The sequence below is a fragment of the Capra hircus genome, chromosome 7 (assembly GCF_001704415.2).
Source record: "Capra hircus breed San Clemente chromosome 7, ASM170441v1, whole genome shotgun sequence".
Taxonomy (NCBI): Eukaryota; Metazoa; Chordata; class Mammalia; order Artiodactyla; family Bovidae; genus Capra; species Capra hircus.
The window spans coordinates 11,960,217-11,979,183 of record NC_030814.1 but is presented as its reverse complement, the minus strand read 5'-3'; the positions used below and the strand labels follow the sequence as shown (position 1 = coordinate 11,979,183).

The following is an 18,967-nucleotide window of genomic DNA, read 5'->3' as shown; positions in this document are numbered from 1 at the left end:
AATCATAGTGTGAATATAAATCACGTGGGGATTTTTGTAAAAATTCATGTTTGACTCAGTAGATCGAGGTGGGGGGTGAAGTTCTCGATTCTGCGTGTCTGCTGCTGCTAAGTCGCTTCATTCGTGTCCGACTCTTAGCCACCCCATGGACTGCAGCCCACCAGGCTCCTCCACCCATGGGATTTAGGGTCCAAATGCCACGGCTGTGCTGCTTACCCTTGCCTCACACTGTGACAGCCAGAGGTTCAGAGGTTTCCCCACGGATGGTACTTAAAAGTTTTAACAATCGAAGTTGTGGAATTTTTAGGGATAGATAAATCTAAATAATAAGTATTTGTCCTGTAGTGCTAAAAGTAGAAAGGTACTCAATGAGGATAAATTTCCAAGGACTGTTGATAGTGAACTTACAATTCCAGAGGTCTATATTCCATTTCTTGATATAAAAATGGTCTGCTTCTTGACTAATGTTCTTCTTGTAATGCCAGAAAACAGTGATTTTTTTTAAGAAATGAAATAATAAGGTGATCTCAATTGCTCCTTATATTTTAATATTTCTCGGCTAATATTCAGTATTTGCTGTCTTTAAAAAAGTACATTAACTTATTTTCAGAATCTAATTAGGAACATACGGGGTTTGGATTTATTAATGTCTTTTAATGAACAAGATATTTAACTTGAAAAAGTCCTCTTCTGAGTGTTATTTTTTATTACCAGATCAGCTTTGAAGATATGAATGTTGTTTCTTGTCCCATATTGTTTGATAGGATATAGATAATTCTGTTTAATCTAGGCTTTTTATCTTTCATCCTTGGGTAAGGTAGATAAATTGAGTTTCACTTTTAGTTTATTTATTCAGTCACAGATTCTGAATCAGGAGTTTAAAGTCACTGTATGGCAAGAAAAAGTCAACATCTGTTGAGCTGATTTATTATTTATGTATTAGATTTTACGGCGCTTTTCCTGGGAAGAGCTGCAAGGTTTCTACATATAATCTTTACACTTTTCAAACACCTTTCAAGAGAAACACAAGTATCTCAACATGAAAAGTGGCAGAAAATGAAGCAAATGAGGAAAACAGGAAGAGGACCCCAGGGCAAATAATCAGAGCCTCAAACAGAAGGTGTGTCTCATGACCTCAGTGTGCACTTTGTGAGGCCACTGGGCGCGCATGCGCCTCGGCCAAAGCTTTCCTTCTGCCTGTTTGCCATCAGTGCTTCCTTTCTGGCTCCCAAATGCTTCTGCTTTCTGTGGCTCGCTCATCTGTGCTGCGAGCTTCCAACTTTCTGCTGATTAGGGTTCCCTAGGGATTTACTGTGGTGATGAGACCCCAGGCCCACCAAATGGTCCTCGCTCTATGCCTGCAGATGCTGGAATCTCTTGGAAGGTGCATTCACGGCGGGCACATAAGTAAAGGTTCTTCAAATATATTGTGGAATGAGATAAGGTTGAACAGACTTATTGCAGAGTTTTCTGAAGGCTATTTAGAGATATGACAGCATATTTTGCATTTCATTTATTGTTAAAATCATTGCTCAAAAATTAGAAAAGAATATGTTCAAATGAGAATATCACATATATATATGATTTTATATAGTATCTAAATGCTTTGTTTTTCAGTATTTTTAATAAGAATGATTATAATACTATTGATAAGATCTCCTTTTGAAAAATTCTTTATTGAGAAATATGTACACTTTGTTTAATAGCTGAGGCAAAGAAAGGTAACTTCTCTTTAATTCTTTTAGAAATTTGTAGTCTGAAATATCTTAAGGACTAAATGTTTCCTTGTAAATCATGTAGAAGCCTGCTGAGATAATAAGTAGATAATTTTAAGATGAAGATTTCGTAATACTTTATACTTGACTCACGTTAACTCTGCCTGCACTCATTTATCTAATAGAAAATAGAACCACAAATAAAAGCAGGTGTCAGGCAAAAAGCAGGAAAATATGGCATGGTGTTGTATTTTAAAAATGAAAGTCACTAAAGTAATTCAATATTCATTACTTTCTTAAATGTATCTGATAAATTAAGCATTCCTAGAGCCTTGACCGGGGCTTCCCAGATGACGCAGTGGTAAAGATTTCACTTGTCAGTGCAGGAGATGCAAGAGACATGGGTTCAATTCCTGGGTCAAGAAGATCTCCTGCAGAAGGAAATGGCAACCCACTCTAGTATTCTTGCCTGGAAAATTCCATAGACAGAGGAGCCTGGCACACTGTAGTCCATGGGGTCACATAGAGTTGGACATGACTGAGTGTGCACGCATGTGCATGCACACACACATACACATACACACATACACACACATACACACACACACACTCACCCTCCACATCCCCCACATCCCCGACACCCACCCAGAGCTGTAACCATCCCTCACCAACTATTTAAATTGAGATTCATTGCTGGAATCAACGAGGCAAAGGATAACAACTTGCCTATAAACACAAAAGTGAGCATTTTCCCATGGATGATGAAAAACAAGGGTTAAGTTCTGTTGTTCTAGTCATGAGTTAAAATAAAAATACATTTGCTCTGACTTTCTTAAGCTCATGACACAGAGAGGAGCAGAGACTAGAGATCACTGTTGTTAGTTTTCTGTCTTTACCCCTGATGGAACTGGCTTTCCAAAAAGCCACCGTATGAATTATTTGTCCCTGATATATTGTACACAAATAATATACTGTGTCTTTTTGCTGAGGTATATATCAAAGTAGTGACCAAAATGAGCAAGGGTTAGAGATACAAGACTTTCTTATGTAGAGTATCTGTCATCTTTCATTTTCCATGGTCTCTTCAAGCTAAACATGTAGAGAAAGAAACTCAAAGTATCCATTATTTTCATTAATTCTTGTTACAAAAAGGCCACTCATACCAGTTTAGTGCTTTTCAATATATTTCTTTTTTTACATGTAGACCCTGATCTTTTCTGTAGCTTGCTGAAACCATTTTTCAGCCTCCAAACTTTTGTTAAAAGGGTAACAAGATCCTCTTCTTACGTCTTGATATGGAGCAATACCCTCTTCAGTTGCTCAGTGTTCTCTGAAAGAAACGTTATTGTCTATAGTGTCTAAGAAGGTTCCATGCTGGTGAGGGCTTCGGGAAGCTGAAGGGTGAATAAGGCTCTAAGGAGCAGACAAGACTTACCTGACCACAGAGGTGAAAAATGAGTGGAAGGTGAATAACCAGTGTTCAGCTGGAATGAAGGAACCAGGTAGTAGCATCTGAAACCAAAAACTTTCAAAATAGGTGAGGCAGGGGGTGGGGCATGAAACTTGGGTAAAGGGTTGCTAGGTATTTGGGAGTATTGATGGTTGGAAAGGATAAGCATGGCACCGTGAAGGCAGTGCTTTCACATAATTTTGAGAACGGTGTATGAAATATGTCTAGTCCATACTTGAGGCCAACTTGACAAGGACATGAATCAGAGTGGTGACATTTAAACTAGAAAGTCAGGGATACTTGTGGCCAATATTTCGGAGGAAGCCTCTGTAAGGATTGCAAAGAGACTGACAGGAGTGTAAGGAATAAAGTCATTCCTTTAAAGTTGTCCCAACAGTTTTGCCTAAAACATTAGGAAAAGGCACATTCACAGGGACAAGACAGGTGATGACGCTGGCTTTCAAAATGTTAATTTAGGGTTTAGACATGTTGAATTTGAGAAGAGGAAATTTCCAGAAGGGAGTAAGAGATTCTTTGATTTGGTATAGATTTGGGAATTAATTTTTGTGATATTTTAACCAAAAGTCTTAACGGAAAAATTGACTAGACTTTGGATAAAGTAAGAGTGAGCTTTAACAAATTTAAGTTTTTGAGAAGTAACACTACATCAATTAAAACTGGTCTGAGTAAATATAATTTGAAGGAACTGAACCAATTACTGCACATTTTTTGCCTAATTATAAAAGTAAGGTATGACACCTAGAACTTTTTTTTTAAACAAGGAAAATGTAAACTAAGAAAAAAAGCAGGCTTAAAATCACCACCCACAGCAACAACTATTAATACTTTAACAAATTTATGTATCCTTTTATATGTTATTTCATAGTTGATTCTGTAGTTCTATGTTAAATTTAGTATCTTTCTTGACTTTACAGAAATTTTGTCATGCCGTTAGCACTTTTGAACATCATGAATTAATGCCTGCTGCTGACGCTGCTAAGTCGCTTCAGTCGTGTCCAACTCTATGCGACCCTATGGACAGCAGCCCACCAGGCTCCTCTGTCCATAGGATTTTCTAGGCAAGAATACCAGAGTTGGTTGCCATTTCCTTCTCCAGAATTAATTCCTAACTTCATGAAATTCTAAAAAAGTGATTTAATGCTCAGCTTGGGAGTCAGCTCTCTTTTAAATTCTGAAATCAGTGTGAATTTGTTGCATGTTCCCCAAATCATGGGAATAAAATTAGGATCTAATCCATAAATTTATTAGGAAGATTAGAAATATAATGTATATTGAACATTAAGGATATGATGTATATTAAGCACATAACATAGTATGTATAAATACTGTAAGCCCAGTGTTTATAAATTTAATAGGTTCATCTGGAATTAAGTATTTCTCTTTTGAGAAGAAGAGGTGGCAAGAATACACAGAAGAACTATACAAAAAATATCTTCACAACCCAGATAACCACGATGGTGTGAGCGATCACTCACCTAGAGCCAGACATCTGGAATGTGAAGTCAAGTGGGCCTTAGGAAGCATCACTAGGAACAAAACTAGTGGAGGTGATGGAATCTAATTGAGCTATTTCAAATCATAAAAGATGATTCTGTGAAAGTGCTGCATTCAATATGCCTGTAAATCTAGAAAATTCAGCAGTGGCCGCAGGACTGGAAAAGGTCAGTTTTCATTCCAATCCCAAAGAAAGGCAATGCCAAACAATGCTCAAACTACTGCACAATTGCACTCATTTCACAGGCTAGCAAATGAATTCTCAAAATTCTCCAAGCCAGGCTTCAGCAATATGTGAACCGTGAACTTCCAGATGTTCAAGCTGGATTTAGGAAAAGCAGAGGAACCAGAGATCAAATTGCCAACATCTATTGGATCATCAAAAAAGCAAGAGAGTTCCAGAAAAACATCTGCTTTTGCTTTATTGACTATGCCAAAGCCTTTGTGTGGATTACAACAAACTGTGGAGAATTCTTCAAAAGATGGGAATACCAGACCACCTTACCTGCCACCTGAGAAATCTCTATGCAGGTCAGGAGGCAGCAATTAGAACTGGACATGGAACAAAAGACTGGTTCCAAGGCTGTATATTGTCACCCTGCTTATTTAACTTAAGTGCAGAGTACCTCATGAGAAATGCTGGGCTGGATGAAGCACAAGCTGAAATCAAGATTGCTGGGAGAAATATCAATAACCTTAGGTATGCAGATGACACCACCCTTATGGCAGAAAGCAAAGAAGAACCAAAGAGCCTCCTGATGAAAGTGAAAGAGGAGAGTGAAAAAGTTGGCTTAAAGCTCAACACTCAAAAAACGTAGATCATGGCATCTGGTCCCATCATTTCATGGCAAATAGATGGATAAACAATGGAAACAGTGACAGATTTTACTTTCTGGGGCACCAAAATCACTGCAGATGATAACTGCAGCCATGAAATTAGGACACTTGCTCTTTGGAAGAAAAGCTATGACCAATCCAGACAGCATATTAAAAAGCAGAGACATTACTTTGCCAACAAATGTCTGGTCAAAACTATGGTTTTTCAAGTGGTCATGTATGGATGTGAGAGTTGGATTATAAAGGAAGCTGAGTGCTGAAGAATTGATGTTTTTGAACTGTGGTGTTGGAGAAGACTCTTGAGAGTCCCTTGGACTGCATGGAGATCGAACCGGTCAGTCCTAAGTGAAATTAGTCCTGACTATTCATTGAAAAGACTAATGCTGAAGCTGAAATTCCAGTACTTTGGACACCTGATGTGAAGAAGTGATTAACTAAGAAAGACCCTGATGCTGGGAAAGATTGAAGGTGGGAGGAGAAGGGGATGACAGAGGATGAGATTGTTGGATGGCATCACCGACTCAATGGACATGAGTTTGAGCAAGCTCCAGGAGTTGCTGATGGACAGGGAGGCTTGGCATGCTGCAGTCCATGGGGTCTCAAAGAGTTTGATGTGACTGAGCTACTGAACTGAATTTGGGGTATAGTTGGTTATAACCCAGCTTTTAACTTGGCTCCTGACCTGCTGTGCTCAGAGCCTTTTGGGCCAGCACAGATCTTTCTCTATGTCTTACTCCTGTTCTTTCCCATAGACTGACAAAATATTCCTAAAAATAGCCTAACCCATTTCTCTACCGGGAAACTTAACAGCAACTGCTTGTTACAGTAAAAAATCCTATGTGAAGAGTGCAAAGTGGTGGAAAACAAAGAATGCTCAAAAATCCAGATTCTCCTAGAAGTAGCAAACCAACATACTGTTACTTCTACATGGCTCCATTCCCAAGTGGTCTTGGCAGTATAGATGGAATAAGCACCATCAGGTTTTCTGCTATTATTATTTCAATTATTTAAAAAAGAAATCTTAGCAGGGTGACTCTTTGATTCTTGGAGGATGGAGTAAGATGTGTGCATGTGTGGCTTGCACGAAATTGGAAAGATATTGGTTTAAAACAAAATTTGTGACTGTCTATTAAAGTGATAGATGGGAAATGCAGAATATTGTGCTGCCTCAGGTCATTTGAGGGAGGGACAGGGAGATGTTTCTGGCATTTCTGCCAATAATGTATGGAATTAACTGACCAAGCACCTTTTACATCTATAATTATGATGAGCCTCTGTGAAAATGTCACAAGGTGAACCACAACCTGCCTTGCTGTTGACCTCATGCTCATAAAAAGTTTATTCCTGACAGTTCCAGTCCCTCTAAACAGGCTCCAGGGTTATCCTTCTCCAGAGCTGGTATACTGAATTTGCTTTAAAGTGTATGTTGTAGTTAAAGATGCATTCAATACCTTTTTTCCTATAAGAGTAAAACTTTAAAAATGTCATGCCTCATATACAGGTAAATCTCAGAAATACAAGTAGGTTATTTTATAAAATAATATAGCTTATTAATTGTTTATTTTTACATGAAGTAAAGCAAAACTCTGAAGTTTCAGTAATTTTAAAGTAAACTTGCAGTGTTTAACATTTTTATTATAAAATTATACTTGGACTTGAGATTTAATGTTGAATCTTGTCATAAGTGACTGTATCCAATGTGCTTAAGTTTCCATGCTTCTGTTTTTCGATTAATGTAGCAGGTAATGTAGACATTTTACTTAACCAGCAGAAATATATCATTTTAGGTTAGATGCCAAAGGATTTAGTGGACTCTGGTTAAGTTGTAAAGGGAGCCAGCATCAGCTAGTAACCTGCTAGATAAACCCTCTATGAAAACAATACCTCTTTTTATATGTGCTTTTCAGGGGAGTTCTGGACTGATAAATTTACAGAGCTCATGATACCAACATTCATTTTTCTCTTAGTACATTTTCAAACATATACAAAATTAGAACATACTGGTGTATTGAGCTATGTTGTGCCCGTTGCTCAGTTTAAATAATTATCAACTCTTGTCTAATCTTATCTATTGATCCTCCTTCCCACTTTCTCTCACCTTCTGTTTTATTTCAAAGAAAATACTCATATTACTCATATATGAAAGTCAAAAGTTATTAATGAAATTTCCAACCATACTATCATCACATTTAAAAATTATATTTCTTTAGTGTTGCTAAATATACAGATTTCAAATTCTTCTGCCTCATTCTTCTCACTTAGAATTATGATTAAAATAGGCCAATAATTGGTTGATGTAATTGTTCTACTTTAACCTAAAGCTCCCTTCCTTCTCCTTTAAAAAATTTTATTTTTGCAATTCAGCTCTTGAAATAACAGGATTGTTTGGTAGAATTTTCCACAATCTGAGTGCATCCTTCCTGTGTTGTTCAAAGCATTATGCTGTCCCATGTTCCACAAAGTGGTTGCTCAAAGCTTGAGGCCTAATTAGGTAGAAGTCTATATTTGTAAAGATTTCTTCATAAGTTGTACTGAATACTTATGTATATAAGGACTTATGGTGTGATTTTTCTCTTTTCATAGCTATAAATTATTATTTCCCTAAGGACTGCAAAATCATGATATTCTAATTCTGCTCACTTTTCTTTACTTATTGACTACAACGCTTTTGGGAAGAGAAAATTTTCCTCATGAACTATTTTGTTCTTCTGAGGTACAGTTCATATACAAAATCCAGATTAATGCTTAACCTTTTTCTTTTATCCTGTTTTAAAAAATACTGAGTTAATTTTATTACATGTTCTATATGTGATCAATGAGATTCTTATAAAAATTTTTATAAATTTATAGATTTAAAAATATCGATCAGTTTTTCATTTTAAAGACAAGTGGAATTATAGCAATACTAGCTTTAGATAAATGATAATACTTTCTCTCATTGCTTGTTTACTTAGGAACATACACCAGGGATCACTCCATAGCTCCACATATTAGTTACTACTTTTGCAAAACCGTATATTTCATTGTATGTGTATGAAATACTTTTTTCAAATTCTGTTCATGATTATATCCAGTCTTTTATTTTGTAAACTGAAATGGTCTTACTGAAAGAGTGTTGCATAGATCTTTATCATTTTTCCCATATTATTTTAGGATGGCTTTCTAGGAGGGAGATTGCTGCACTGAAGGTTAGAGCATTTCTGGGTTTTCTAGATTCTGGCTAATTCCCTTCCAGAAGGGTTGTAGCGTTCTGCAGCCCCTCCAGCAATGCACCAGTGCTCCTTCGTCCCCAGCCTCTTCAAGAAATGCTGCTTAATTTTTGGCTGTTTGGCAGTTACAGCATTGCCATATCCAAGATAGTACAAATGAAGAGCCAACACCAATCTACATGGTCTTCTCTTACACCTAATTTGTATCATTTATAACATATTTATTAATACTGTGAAAAGCAGTGTGTGCATCTGCGTTTATTCCCAGACACTACAGCAGTCTATGTCAAAGTAAGCATATAGATACTGAGTTCTTTTCATGTATTTCATACTTGTACCTGAATATGTGAGTTCAGTTATTCCAAAGACCATTCTGGGGTCTCTCTAATCAGCTCAGTCTATCTCTGTGGTGTGTAACTGATATACTTAAATCCTGTGTTCCCATGCAGACGATATGGTCTGATCAGTGTGACAGAATTTTGACTAAATTGCTTTTCAGGGTATTTCACTTTTGTGCTAAGTTTACAACACTGCCTCAGACAAAGCTTAGATGAAAGCTTAGATGACTTTATAAAAAGCATTCATAACACTTAAAAAAAAAAGTAGAGGCAAGGCTGAAACAGTGTTGAATTTCTCAGCTCTCTGAGACACTAAAACAATTTCAGAACGTGATATATACTGCTTTCATTTATTGTCCTGAATTTTAATGTTTTGCCTAAAGCTAGTTATTTTTCCTTAAAGTGAATCATTGATTTCTCTCCCTTAAGCTGAACTTCAGACTCACACCCACCTGCAGCGATATGCTTGTTTTGACTACAGAATCAGTCAGGGAGGAAGACTGTTTTGAAATGTACATGCAACAGTGGTTTCTCTCTTCTCTTTTTCCAGTCAAGAGAAATAGCCAAACACCCCTCAAGAGAAGGCAAACAAAAGCAATAGTTCATGAAAATGTTTCTGAACTGGGGTGTACAAACTGAACATAGTGGCAACCACTTAGGCCTTTTAGATATAAGTGCATTCATTTTTCGTAGAAATAAAATAAGCCCAGATTAAATCAAAACACTTTAGGTTCTTCCTGAAATTCCATGAGGTTTTTTGTTTTGTTTTGTTTTTTGCAGAGGAAGATGCTTTTATCTGAATTTCCGTGGTAGCTCAGCTGGTAAAGAATCCACCTGCAATGCAGGAGACCTCAGTTCGAGTCCTGGGTTGGAAAGATCCCCTGGAGAAGGAATAGGCTACCCACTCCAGTAGTCTTGGGCTTCCCTGGTGGCTCACATGGTAAAGAATCCACCCACAATGCTGAAGATCTGGGTTTGATCCCTGGGTTGGGAAGATCCCCTGAGGAAGGCATGGCAACCTACTCCAGTATTCTTGTCTGGAGACTCCCCGGGGACAGAGGAGCCTGGCAGGCTAGAGGCCATGGGGTCACAAAGAGTCAGACATCACTAAGTACAGCACCCATGACACATGCTTTTATATTATCAAGGAAACGTTCATGATTCTAATTTCTACCTATTCAGTATGAAACTGAGGATGACAGATCAATTTCATAAATTCAGTTCAAGAAATACTGTTGCTACAATATGAGAGGAGCTCTATGAGGTATTACACAGAATACAGAGATAACCAAGACACAATCTCTGAGTTCAGGGCAATCTCCCCTCCTCCCAAGTTAATTCAATACTTCCTTTTGATCTTTCTGAGTCCTTTGAGACCATACGTGCCCTTTTATAGTTTGGTGAGATTCATCATGAGGCTTGTATTGGAGTCAAGTGCCACTTTATTTGTTTGTATCTCTCTGAAGTGGGGCTACAGCCTTTTTAACTATTGGAAACATTGCTTTTAGATCCTGTGTCCAAATTATTTTCTGCCTGTACATGTAGTCCCAACAGAGAAATGAAGATGCTGCTGCTAGCAGAATCTTAAGAGGGGAACACAGGTTGCAAAATCAATTTCTGGCTCAAAAGTTATACTAAATATTTTTCACACACACACACACAAGTCAGAGCAGTATCTTGAGTAAGTGTCAGATGCTGGACTGTGATTGAACTAATGAGGTAGGCCCTCAGGAAGGAAAAGAGGATTTGGATGCAATTTATGACATCACCTTTTGGGGCTTCCCTGGTGGCTCAGAGGTTAAAGCATCTGCCTCCAATGCGGGAGCCTCGGGTTCGATCCCTGGGTCAGGAAGATCCCCTGGAGAAGGAAATGGCAATCCACTCCAGTATTCTTGCTTGGAGAATCCCATGGATGGAGAAGCCTAGTAGGTTACAGTCCATGGGGTAGCAAAGAGTCAGACACTACTGAGCGACTTCACCTTCACCTCACCTCTCTAAAGAAAACAAGGAGCCTCAAGACTTTTTATAGATTTCAGGGAATATTGTAAAGGCAATTGCATAATTGAACTATTTTGGAAAATGAAAGGGATGTAATAGGTCAAACGGTTAAAATGCCGTTATCAGTAAGCCAGTGGACGGAGGAGCCTGGTGGGCTGCAGTCCATGGGGTCGCTAAGAGTCGGACACGACTGAGCGACTTCACTTTCACTTTTCACTTTCATGCATTGGAGAAGGAAATGGCAACCCACTCCAGTGTTCTTGCCTGGAGAATCCCAGGGACAGGGGAGCCTGGTGGGCTGCCATTTATGGGGTCACACAGAGTCGGACACGACTGAAGCGACTTAGCAGCAGCAGCAGCAGCAGTTTCTGTGCTGCCATTGACGTTTCTGTGTAAAACAAACTAAGAAAGGACAAATATAGTAGGTGAATTCGCTGTTAAGGAAGATGGGGAAGTAAAGTAAATATCTGCTTCTTTTGGCTCGTGGGAATTAGGGGAACAAAAGGGAACAGATATAAGAGAGACATCCAGCTGAGATGGGTAAGCCCCAGTGAAATCCTAGAACAGAAGGTATTTCAGATGTCAGAGGGGGCCACTGAAGCAGAAGCCACTTTTCTCCTCCTCCTGTATGGGATTCTTTAAGGATAGCTGGTAGCATGCTGTGGTCTGGGGCCCGGCAGTTCTGGAGAGACTAGACTACTGTAGTCAGTAATGACCTCCTCCACACTCACGGGTGACCCTGGGTTCTTTTTAGTGATGAGGCGCCAGTGTTTCCTCCTTGTCCCCTATCAGGGGGATGTTGAAGGTACCTGAGCCTTGTGTACATGTCATGCATCAGAGCCAAGATGTGCTCACCACAGAGACTGCCTCATAGACCCAGTCTAGGACCTCGTGATGAACAGCGGGGAGCAAAACCAGAGTCTGTGTACAATGCCAGCAGGAGCCCCAGTCAGAGAGCAGGTCTCACCGAGGCCCAATCAGCTTGATGGAGACAAAAAACCAAGCTATTCCAGGCAGCAGTTGAGCGGCAGGAACCACCCCATTGCCCATGGACGGGAACTCAGACAAGGATGCCTCAGAAACCCCAGCCAGTGTAGAGTGAGGCTGTTTGCTTTCTGTGGATGCTGTGACGCCAAATAAACCATCTTTAACAAACCTAGAGGCCTTCTCAGAATGGAGTGAATATAGAATGAGGAGAGTCATTTAGACAAGAGGCTGCTTATTAAAAGAGATTGTTAGAAACATTTTATTATGTTGGCAAGTTTATAAAGTTTTTAAAGTTGAAGTACAGTTGATTTACAATGTTGTGTTAATTTATGCCATACAGCAAGAATGTGTGTGTTTATATATATATGTACATTATTTTTCTGTATATATATATACATGTACATACACAAATTCTTTTTAAAAATACTCTTTTCCATTTTGGTTTATCATAGGATAAAGAATATAGTTCTCTGTGCTATACAATAGCAATTATGTTAGTGTATGGCAAAACCAATACAATATTGTAAAGTAATTAGCCTCCAATTAAAATAAATAAATTTATAGTAAAAAAAGGAATTATCCATTTCTAGGAATTATCCATTCTGCAGATAAAAGCTTACCTCTGCTAACCCCAACATCCCACTCCCACTCCGCTCCCCGCATTCGTGTCATATTTTAGATTGCAGACAGAAGCGACATCATATGGAATTGTTCTTAGTCTTTCTGACTTACTGCACTTAGTATGATAATTGCTAGTTGCATCCATGTTGCTGCAAATGGCTCGACTTCATTCATTTTTGTGGCTGAGTAGTATTCCATCATGTATGTGTATCACATCTTCTTTACCCATGTATCTGTCAAAGGTAATTTATGTTGTTTATAACTGCGGCATTTATAGTATGATTTACATTGTTTCCATGTCTTAGCTATTTTGAATAGTGCTGCTATGAACATAAGGGGTGCGTGTATGCTTCTGAGTTACAGTTTTGTCTGGATATATGCTGAGGACTGGAATTGCTGGATCATATGGTAATTCCGTTTTTAGTTTCCTGAGGAACCTCTATACTGCTTTTCCACAGGGGCTATACCAAGTTAGTATTCCCACCCAACAGTGTAGGAGGATTTTCTTTTCTCCACATCTTCTCTAGCATTTATTTGTAGACTTTTTAGTGATGATGATTCTGACTGGTGTGAGATGGTACTCACTGTATTTTCATTTTGAATTTCTGTAATAATTAGTGATGTTTAGCATCTTTTCAAGTGTCTATTTGCCATGTATATTTCTTCTTTGGAAAAATGTTTATTTTGATATTTTGCCAATTTTTTGATTGGGTTGTTTGTCTTTTTTTGTTGTTAAGTTGTATGAGTTTGTATATTTTGGAAATTAAGCCCTTGTTGATTGCATCATTTGTAAATATTTTCTCCTAGTCTGCAGGTTCTCTTTTCATTTCGTTTATGGTTTCCTTTGCTGTGCCAAAGCTTGTAAGTTTGATTAGGTCCCATTTGTTTATTTTTGTTTTTATTTCTATTGCCTTCGGAGACTGACCCAAGAGAACATTGCTATGATTTATGTCAGAATGTTTTGCCTATGATCTCTTCTAGGAGTTTTATGGTGTTATGTCTTATGTTTAAGTCTTTAAGCCATTTTGAGTTTATTTTTGTGTACAGTGAAAGGGCATGTTGTTGGGCAAACATTTAATATTTATGTATATCTTCCTGCTTAGAAAGTAGGGTCAGTAATAGATAAAAGAAGATACATTTTCCATGCACATTTAAGGGCAATGTAAATAAATTTGTAACCCCATTAGAACTGCATTATAGTTCTTGGTCATCAATTCTATATATACTAATGGGATGTAAGTGATTTGAAGGCAGAGAGTTATCTTACTCTTTGGTAACTGTTGTGAAGAGCATAATGCTTGGCATAGAGAAAATGCTAAAACAATGTTTGTTGGCTTGAGATAAATTTTTTCACCAAGAGCATTTTCTTTGAAATCAAGGTTCCTTTGTGCTTGAGCTGAATAACCAAGAGGCTAGAACTCTGTTATTTTCCCAGTGATTCTGAATTGTGAAGGGTTGGTTCAAAGGCAATCTAAGCAAAGGTGTTAGTATAAGCAAGACATAGAGGTAAGTAACACAGGTACTTTTGCAGAATAGTGGGTTCTCCAGTTTGGCCGATTAGGAATTATTGTCAGGATTAAGTTTCATTAATAACATTTACATTTACAATCTTCTGAGCACTTTCGCCGTTAGCGTGTTTCTGAGCTTTGTGATTTACATCTTTCATTTCAATTAACACTCCTATGGCAATGAATTATACATACCCTTTTTTTTTTGCTTCTAATTTTTTATTTATTTATATTTATATTTTTATTTTTTTGTTATTATTTTTTTTGCTCGATAGTATTGTTTATTTAGCATATCCACCATTATTAAAGTACGTTATTGCACCCAACCCATTATTAACAGCGGTGTCACACTGATTGATATCCCCATGGTCAACCTGTCAGGTCCACATATTCTAATGAGATGTTGTGTTTGGATCAAGCTAACTCTACTGCTCATCTATCCTGCCACGGCATTTTTCCACATACAAAGGAAAAACTGCAATGAAATGTAAAATTCCCCTTGGCAGGTAAACAGAGGACATCATTCATATTATCTGATTAGATGTTATTTAAAAAGTCAAAAGCATGTTGTCAAAATTCATCTAGAAACAAGAATTCCCAATTCATATTGACTCATTGACATTATCATCAAGGGATCAAGTGATGACCCTTTGCCAGATGACCTCAATCCAGAGCAAGAAGGCGGTAACATGGAGTAAAAACTTTTCAATTTTTTTAAAATTCATTTTGTATTGAGGTATAACCCTTAAAATACAATAAAACTGTGAGACTGAAAAGAGGAAATATTTGAAAAGTTGGGCAAGGCTGTGTTGTGGTCATTTCAGGTGAACAGCAAAGGGACTCAGCCATATACATACATGTATCCATTTTCTCCCAAACTCCCCTTCCACCCAGGCTGCCACATAACATTGAGCAGAGTTCCATGCACTAGACAGTAAGTCCTTGTTGGTTATCCATTTTAAATATAGCAGTGTGTATATTTCTATCCCAAACTCCCTAACTTTCTTCACCCCATCCTTCTTTATTTTTTTTTTATTTTTTGATTTTTTTTATTTTTTGTGTTTTTTAACAAGTGGTGCTGGGAAAACTGGTCAACCACTTGTAAAAGAATGAAACTAGATCACTTTCTAACACCGCACACAAAAATAAACTCAAAATGGATTAAAGATCTAAATGTAAGACCAGAAACTATAAAACTCCTAGAGGAGAACATAGGCAAAACACTCTCAGACATAAATCACAGCAGGATCCTCTATGATCCACCTCCCAGAATTCTGGAAATAAAAGCAAAAATAAACAAATGGGATCTAATTAAAATTAAAAGCTTCTGCACAACAAAGGAAAATATAAGCAAGGTGAAAAGACAGCCTTCTGAATGGGAGAAATAATAGCAAATGAAGCAACTGACAAACAACTAATCTCAAAAATATACAAACAACTTCTGCAGCTCAATTCCAGAAAAATAAACGACCCAATCAAAAACTGGGCCAAAGAACTAAATAGACATTTCTCCAAAGAAGACATACGGATGGCTAACAAACACATGAAAAGATGCTCAACATCACTCATTATTAGAGAAATGCAAATCAAAACCACAATGAGGTACCACTTCACACCAGTCAGAATGGCTGTGATCCAAAAATCTGCAAGCAATAAATGTTGGAGAGGGTGCGGAGAAAAGGGAACCCTCCTACACTGTTGGTGGGAATGCAAACTAGTACAGCCACTATAGAGAACAGTGTGGAGATTCCTTAAAAAATTGCAAATAGAACTACCTTATGACCCAGCAATCCCACTGCTGGGCATACACACCGAGGAAACCAGAATTGAAAGAGACACATGTACCGCAATGTTCATCGCAGCACAGTTTATAATAGCCAGGACATGGAAACAACCTAGATGTCCATCAGCAGATGAATGGATAAGAAAGCTGTGGTACATATACACAATGGAGTATTACTCAGCCGTTAAAAAGAATTCATTTGAATCAGTTCTGATGAGATGGATGAAACTGGAGCCGATTATACAGAGTGAAGTAAGCCAGAAAGAAAAACACCAATACAGTATACTAACACATATATATGGAATTTAGGAAGATGGCAATGACGACCCTGTATGCAAGACAGGGAAAGAGACACAGATGTGTACAATGGACTTTTAGACTCAGAGGGAGGGAGAGGGTGGGATGATTTGGGAGAATGACATTCTAACATGTATACTATCATGTAAAAAAATATATTTATTTATATTTTTAATTGAAGTATATTTTATTTCAGTTCAGTTCAGTCACTCAGTCATGTCTGACTCTTTGCAACCCCATGGACTGCAACATGCCAGGCCTCCCTATCCACCATCAACTTCCGGAGTTTACCCAAACTCATTTCCATTGATTTGGCGATGCCATCCAACCATCTCATCCTCTGTTGTCGCCTTCTCCTCCTGCTGTCAGTCTTTCCCAGCATCAGGGTCTTTTCCAAGGAGTCAGTTCTTCGCACCAAATGGCCATATTTGGTGCGAAGAATATACATACTCTTGTATTAGTGAAGTTCCACTTAAGAGACAGAAATCACCCAGTAACTTAAATAGGGAAAGTTAAATATAAAGAGTTACTGACTATATCATGGGATGGGCCAGGAAGGGGAAAAGAAAACTAAAGAAGTTTTAGAATAGCAACTACAGGAAGAAGCCGCTACTCTTAGCTGGAAAAGACATATTTGGGTAATTTCTTCTCAGGCAACTGAGGTCCAAATGCTGTTGGAAAGTGCGCACCCAATGGTGCAGTGGATGACGAAGTTGGCTGAGGTGTTGCAAGCAGGACTCACTGGGAACCCTCCTTATGAATAATACTGAAGCTGTGCCTGGGCAAAGACTGAGCCTCAGAACTCCAGGTAAAGCCAGGAAGAAAGTGATTCCTGGGGACATGCAGATGGTCTCAGCCCCTGCAAAGCTGCTGGAGTGCCGGCCCAAGGAAGCTGCTCATGGAGAGATGCAGAGTGCTGCTAGCCAAAAATGGGCTTTTCACAAGTGGGAACTGGGCATCCAAGCCTTGAGTGCTGCAGGAACATGCAGAAGAGACCAGGCAGAACCAGGAAGAGAAACGACTGGAACGTCTAGTATTCCTCTAATGCCCTCCATCCGTAAAGTTTAGCTTCATTCCCACAGGGAAAGGACAAACAGTTAGGATGTGGTAGCAGGCAAAGGGTGGGACACAACTGGATGATTAAACAACAACAAAGCAGGCAACGTGAAGTAAATTTCAAGCTGAAAGATAGTAAATTGCAAACTGGAAGAACGGTCGTGTTTGCCATTCATATTTGGAAATTGTTAGATTTTTGTGGTGTGCCTAGTCACACAAGTGCTCAAAAAAAGCTTGAAATTCCTACTTGTGTGCTTTCAGTTTTCATGATACTTTGCTTTTCTAGAAGATTCATCCAGCAATAGTGTTTAGGATAGATTGTAGTGGGAGTGAAGCTGGAATAGGAATAACTGGTAAATATTATAGTAAGTCAGGTAGAAGAATATGAGGGTTCTGAAATATCTAATTGCATGGACATTTCTTGTGTAAACTCTGAATTTTCTTATCTCACTTAAGCTGGTTGTTGTTGCTGTTTAGTCACTAAGTCATGTCTGACTCTTTGTGACCCCATGGACTGTAACCTGCCAGGCTCCTCTGTCCATGGGATTTCCCAGGCAAGAATATTGGAGTGGGTTGCCATTTCCTTCTCCAGTGAAGCTGGTAAACATGTATAAAAACTCACAGTTCAAGTGTTACATAGTGAAAGGAGTTGACTGAGAAATGTCAGTATACTCATTTAAAAGACATGATACTTGGATATGTATCCAAAGAATACATCTTACTGTGTTTAGAGCTTGTGAAATGCAGACTTAAGAACAATCTCCATGAGAGGAACAAGCTCCTCTTGACTTTTAAAACCCCCAAAGACCATTTGTTACAGATATTTACCATCTAATGGGGTGAAGATCCCAATAGGTTTTTTTCAAACCATTTGCCTTTAGGGATTTTTAGACCCTTTTTGCCTTTCCCAGTTGCTTGGGAGTCTCTGGCTCTGGCTCCCCTCCCCGCTCCCCTTTTCCCCTCCCTCTCTCCTCCTCTCTCCCCTCCCCTCTCCCCGCCTCCCCTCCAGTGCCTGACTGCTTACCAGACACAGTAACTATGGGCTCCCAAGCACTGCCTGGAGTGCCTAGGGGGCAGGTCCCAGAATGAATTTCTCAGCTGTGTCAAACTTCCTGAGAGCCCATGTTTCAGATCTATCTGAGATATATCCAGCAACTGAATATTACCTTTGTGCATAAATTATACAGGCTCACAAAGAGAAGTCTTATAGAATCCCAATTCTTACTTGGAAAAATGTGTAAGGATTTAAAGAATCTGTGTTACCAGGAATTACTGCCATACTACATCCTCTTTGCTACATTCAATTTTAAAACAGCCACAGGACTGCTCTTTCTGTTTTTTTTTTTTTTCCCCCTACCTCTCCTTGCCCTGCTTTAGACTGAGGGACAACATAGAGCCCTGTTCTATGTGCTGGTGGTCCTAAGCACACGCCCTGCAGTTCTGCAGCTACAGGAGCGTAGCTGACCGTGACCACGGATGCTGTGGTCTGAAACCCAGAGCTGCGGCTGCTCTGAGGCACACTTCCCGTGGCTGCTCCTGGTCCATGACTGAGCACATCAGGGAGACCAAGGGGGACCCGGGCTGGGGAGACGGGGGCTCCTCAAATGGCAGCTTTGGCCTGAGGACTCTGACAGCCCCGGCAAACCTTCCTTG

At 38.9% G+C, this 18,967-nt stretch overlaps 1 pseudogene; it reads left to right on the top strand.

Annotated features, from left to right (window-relative positions):
• Positions 1-17,022, top strand: part of LOC102177161 — a 52,866-nt pseudogene extending 35,844 nt beyond the window's left edge.